Consider the following 6,540-nt stretch of genomic DNA (forward strand, 5'->3'; position numbering starts at 1 on the left):
TGTGTGAGACCTGTTTCTTCAAAAGTTTCTTATTTGCCAGAGTGGTTCTGCTGGTCAACAGTAATGCAGTAGGCTTGCATTCTTCTAATTTCATCAGACAAATCTATGTTTTTCCAAGTTCTAAGTCAGGTTTCATGGAGGATGAAATAATGTCCAATTTTTTTCTCTGATAATAAAGCTGCACATAATAGAAACAAATAAAGTCTGACATATAGTATTGCTCAAGTCTGAACACCACTTTGAATAGTTTGCTTGAACCAAAGCATTTTCTCTTTCAGGTTTGTACCCTATTGCCCTTTTCCTTCCAGAATATGATAGATTTATAAATCTATCCTCCCCCCTTCCTCTTCCTCTCTCTCTCTCTCAAAAGGAAAAACAATTGGTATTAATGGCAGTACATGGCTTGCTAGGAGGATATACTTGGTGACAAACCAAATACTTATTAGAAATAAAAGTACTAATAAAAATATATCCTTCCTTCTCTGTTCCTCTTCTATCTCCTGGTTTAATTCAAATAAAATTTATAATCCTCTGTAATGCCACAGAATATGGTGTGAATGTTTATGACTTGAATCCAGTAGTGTTTACTAAAAGTCAATAGGACTTATACATATAAATAATGACAAAGCTTTGCATGCCAACAGCAGCAAAGATGTCAAAATATTTGCAAACATGAATTAATTATGGCTTACAGAGGCAGAAAGGTATTATCCTCATTATCCATTTTGATATTTTCCAGAAGAGGAGGTGGGTTCATGGTGAAGCTAGACAAAATTTTTAAACACAAGTGCTGAAGATTAAGGGCACCTATACAGTGCAGTGCAGTGAGGTTGCTCTGATGCTTTGTAATTACAGTGTATTGGAGCAGACTCGATTAATCCCATTCGATTAATCGAGTCTGCTGGAGCATGGTAATTACTCCATGTGCTGAAAAATGGCTTTAGAGTGCCCATGCCACCATTTTTCAGTGCAGGGATGCTGATACATATATCACTCTGGTTGCTTAAGTGCTCCCCCCCACCACTCCCAGAGCACATGTATAAATGCCCTATGTGCTTAAATCCATATTTAGGTTCCTAGAGTAACATGAATGTAATGTGTGTAACAGCAGGAGGAATCAGGGGGAAGTCTGCAAAGCTGTGCTGACTGTTAATTTGGATTACAACTCCCCAAAACCCCCAGGGATTGGGGGTACAAGGGAAAAAGGAAGAGGAAGATTGATGCTGGGGTAAGGGGACAAGAGAGCAGTGTGCATGTAGAACCTGGTCAGCCCTACACAGAGGAGTCCACAGTGGCTTGGTCAGCCAGGACTGTGGACTAAAGGAACTGGACCTGGAGGCAGCTGCAGGCTGCTGAGGGTACTTAGATTAAAAGCTGAAAACCCCTGGACTACAGGCTTGTTTGGGGACACCTCCAGAAGTGTGTGTTGGGGGGGATTAAGGTGCTGAATGTATGTTACCACAGTGCTGATGTTTCTTTATCTTTTACCTGGGTGCATCTACACGTGCTGTTAAGGTGAAGCAATAAACTCTGGCATCCATCGTGCCAGAGTTTATTGCTCCCAGGTTCCATATTTACATGTACACCTGGAACTGTAGCACACTGAGCCAGGTCGTAATAGCCTCGGCTGGGGGTCAGGCTGCCAGCCCGGGGCTGCTCCGACCTGGGTCAGCGTAAACCAGAGGGGCTGGCAGCTGGGGCACAAAGGTACTTCAGTGCAGGGCTAGTTAGGGAAAGTACAGCAGGCAGCTTCCATACTGAAACAATCTTGTGCCCCAGGCAGCTGTGTCAGTGTCTACACAGGCAGTGCTGCAGAATAAAAAACTCCGCAAGATACCCTGCTGCATAGTTAATTAGTTTCCTGCAAGCTAATAGGGCCGCACATGTAGATGCAAGACGTTTACTGTGGAGCTCATTAGTCTACTCTGCAGTAACATGGCTTAACAAGGACATGGTAAAACTTGAGAGAGTCCAAAGGAGGGCTACCCATATGATCAGAGACTTGCACAGCAAGCCATGCAAGGAGAGGCTGAAGGACCTGGGACTCTTCAGCCTGAAAAAGAGAAGGCTTAGAGGGTACTTAGTAGCAGCTTACCACTACATCAGGGGAGTACATCAAGGGGTCAGCGAACAACTGTTCACTAGGGCGCCCTTGGGGAAAACCATGAATAATGGCCAGAAACTCCTGGAAACCTGTTTCAGGCTCAACATTAGGAAAAACTTCTTCACAGTCATAGTGTCCAGACTGTGGAATAAGCTCCCTCCAGAGGTGGTGTAATTGCCTACCCTGGATATCTTCAAGAGAAGACTGGACAGTCACCTTGCTAGCATCACTTGACCCCAGTTGTCTTTCCTGCCTGGTGCAGGGGGCTGGACCCAATGATCTTCCAAGGTCCGTTCCAGCCCTACAATCTATGAATCTATGAAACATCTTGTGTAGATGCACCCCCTTTCCCCTCCCTTTGGCTCACTGACTTGTGACCCTAACTCCTATGATTTTCTATATAACAGTGGAAACTCTCCCTTGCTTCTTGTACCAGTTTCTGGGCCTGCAGGATTGACATACTAGTATGTAATCTTACCATTGAAGTCAATAGCAAATAGGGGCTGTAACCTCCTGATAGCTGGTAGGGCTGTGCGAAGCTTTGGGCGGTGATTTGATTTGGAGGAGATTCGACCCAAATCAGTGGCCGAATCTCTGAATCTGGATCGAATCAGGGAGCCAATTTAAAGGTCTGAATCGATTCAAAGCTCTCTTAATTTTTGGCAAAGATTTGGAGAGCTTTGATGATTCAGGCAGTCCCTGGTGGCTGCAGCAGGGAGCTGTAGCCACTCCAAGCTGGTAAGTACTAGGAGTGGGGGAGGGGGAGCTGGAGGAGGGGACCGTGGGGGGACCCCTGCCAGCCCCCCAGCCCCCCCAACCTCCGCCCACTCCCCCAGCTCCCCCATGGTTGCCACACCCGCCCCAGCTCCGTACTTTAAAAAAAAGCCCCGCTGCTCACCGGGTGCTGCTGGGCGGGGGGGGGGGGGGATGATCCTCACACTGCATGAACCCCCTCAATCCCCCCTGCTCCTCCGCCCCCCCTCCCCCACCTGCCAGGGCTCTGGCCCTTTAAGAAAAAAAATACCTGAGAAAAGCCCTGGGACTCACTGCTCCTAGTGCAGCCTCGGGGCTTTGGGGGCTTGTGCAGAGCCCCCACATGGTGGGAGGCAGTGGGGATCAGCCCCCACCAGCAGGAGTGGTGAGTCCTGGTGTTTCTTCAGCTTTTTTTTTTTCTTAAAGGGCTGGAGCTGGCCCATGCAGGGCACCTGTGAGGGGGCTGGGGAAGCAGGAGGGGAGATTGGGGGCTTGTGCAGAGCCCCCCCATGCAGTGGGGGCCAGTGGGGATTGACCCAGCCCAGCAGCACCTTCTGAGTCGGGGCTTTTTTTCCCCCAAGTGCTGGGAGCTGGGGCGGGAGGGGCAGGGGATGGGCCTGGCCTGTCTGATTCGGAGATTTGGCTGAATTAAATCAGGACAGTGATTCGAATCACCGAATTGAATCACTGTCCATCAAATCAGCCAAATCCAAAGCGAATACTAGCCGCTTCACACAGGCCTGACAGCTGGCCTTCTCTTTAACAGCATAACTATTCTTTCTTACTGGTCTGTACAGAGACTAAGGAGAGTACTTGACTGGTAAAAATATGTCAATGTACCCAACAAACATTAGATACATACTTCTAATGGATGTTCTTATGGCGAAGAGAGCTTTTCATGTGAACACTTGAAAGACCAGCTAAGTAATTTGCAATCCAAATTGCAAATTGCTGAATTACATTTAGCAAGATTACCTGCTTATTGTACTCGAGGATGAGAGGCTGCACCACTCCAGGATGAGTCCTAGGTAGAGCTGACAAGTGGAATTTTCAGAAAAGCTTGAAGGAGTTAAACATCAAACTCTGATTAAATTTCACTTGTTATAGGGATTTTTAAAAGCTCCTAAAACAAGTTCCACAGCTAGTCAGTGACACTTGTGCTCCTAAATCTTAGGTACTTCTGAAAATCCCATCCTAGACAGTCTAATCCAGTGTTTCCAAACCTGTGCGCCATGGCATAATGGTGTGCTGTCAGAAATGAACAGGTGTGCTGTCAAATTTTGCCACAGCAAATGAGCTACAGTGAGCTCTTAAGTATGGAGATGGGAATGCTTTAACAGGTGTGCCGCAGAAATTTTTATTAATGTAAGTGTGCCTTGGGTTGGAAGAGGTTGGGAAACACTGTAGTATAGTGCCTTAGTCTTTTTTGAAGATCACAGCCTTATTTCTCCCCCCTCTGACCAGCAGCCATTTACTTTTCTCATTTCATTAGGAATCTCTACACCATAGCTCGCCAATCTCTTCCTAGCTGCACTACAGGTAGTTACAAGTATATAGCACATGCTTTCCACTCGTACCTGTACATAGGAGTGTGGAAAAGAAGGAATAGACTGCATGAAGTTCTGATGTCCTCAATTTAACAAGTGTTGGAAAGCTAGACAACCAATTGCTGAAGAGTAAGCCAAACAAAATAAGAAGTAGAGATACAAAATTTTATCAGTGAGGGTGATTATTAATCATTGAAATAAGCTACCAAGGGAAGTGATGGATTTTCTATGCCATGATGTCTTGAAATTAGGACTGGATGCTTTTCTAAAAAATAGCTTTAGTTGAACACACATTATTGGGCTCAATACAGGAGTAGCTAAATAGATGTTAATAACCTATGGTATAGATGATCTAACAGCCCATGTGGCCTGAATCTCCTTGAATCTCCGAACTTGTATCTTAGAAACTTTGCACTGGACAATTAAAACCATGCCAAGATGTGAACTTTTATGGATTTGTTTAACACTATTTTATCTAACATTAATTTTATATTTATCCAATTTGAAGAAAGATATACAATTGCAAAATTACAAATCAGAAACTCTTTGCTTTTCAGGCCCTCCAGGGAAACGAGGTAAGAGGGGCAGAAGAGGAGAGACAGGTGAGTTTGTCATTTTTGGAGGATCTTAGTTTATGTTTTTTGAAATTTTTCACTTGGGATTTTGCCCATTGTATACAAATGGAGCTGTCATCTTCCTTGATAGATGACGACTCAACTATTGTTTTGAGTTGTTCTTGTTCTTAAGGGAGGGCCTGAACCCAGCGTGCGTTCGTTTTGTTATCAGCTGTGGAGTTACAGGAAAAAAAGGTCTCTAAATTTTTTCTAAAACAAGTTTTATAATCCTTGGCATATAACTTATGGCCTCCTAAGTTGTTTCCCATCTGAAATATTACCAAATTGATATAAAAACTAGTTATTGGTAATGCCGAAATTGTTTCAGTATACAGCAGTGGTTATCAACTTTTTCATTTGCAGACCCCTAAAAAATGTTGAATGGAGGTGCCAGACCCCTTTGGAAATTTTGAATGGAGGTGCCAGACCCCTTTGAATTGTAAGCGTGGGTATTCACATACTTCTGATTGATCAAAGTCACCTTTCACGGACCCCTTAAATGTAGTCTGCAGACCCTGAGGGGTCCACAAACCACAGGTTGAAAACCACAGGTGTAGAGAGTCTCCTCCCACTTACACCTGTGCCAGTCAGAACAATTCCACTGATGTTAATAGAATTACAGTGGAAAATTGTAGTAATTAAAAATCAATAATTTCATGAGGAATTAAAAAATTTTACTATGTCAGCAATTGGAGAAATAATGCGCTAAGCTGACTAAAATGTATAGAACCACATTGTTCATTATTGTGTGTCAGCAGAGTTTAGGAGGCAAGGCTCCAGAATTAAAATCCATTTGGTACTGGATTGTGTTGGTAGCTGAAAGTTTGCTGATGCCACACAGATACTGAAATGCTGACACTGGGGATGGGACTTGAAACTTCATTTGGGGCTTAAGCCTGAAAAATATTTGACACATTCATCTTCTGTGGTCATCAATGAGAGCTGAAAATATACTGTATTGATCATCTTGCAGGATTGAGCTCTTTATGAAGATGACATGACAGCAGAGAAAATGGGCATTTCAGATGAATTTGCTGATCTCTGATTTAATATACCAGGGTGGGAGGAACCCACAATCTATGTAATTCTTATAAATAATGTTAGTTCTTCACAGTAATCCATTGTTTAGTCTTTCTTGTAGATGTAAATTAGAACTTGGTTTTGGGTGTTAAAATATTTTTTTTTGCCTCGTATAGACAATATAAAGCCAAGCTCTGCTAAGAGTCCAGCTGATGTTGTTTTCATTTGATATATAATCAGCTTGTGATACCTGCTGCAAAAACAAACAAACAAGAAAAAACTATGTAGAGACAATTACTAATGTAATGTAATGGCTTTACAAAGGATTCTGGCTTTTCGGATGATCTTAGAACCTACCTTGAAGTCTGCTTATCCATTCTTTTTACACATCAAATAAACACATATTAAAATATTAACAAAGGAATTTGATCTCTTCCATTTAGAAACAGACCCTGTACATTAAAATGTTCTTTCAGAATATTTACCAATCTAAAGAAATTAC

This window comes from Alligator mississippiensis, chromosome 2, assembly GCF_030867095.1.
Source record: "Alligator mississippiensis isolate rAllMis1 chromosome 2, rAllMis1, whole genome shotgun sequence".
Classification (NCBI taxonomy): Eukaryota; Metazoa; Chordata; order Crocodylia; family Alligatoridae; genus Alligator; species Alligator mississippiensis.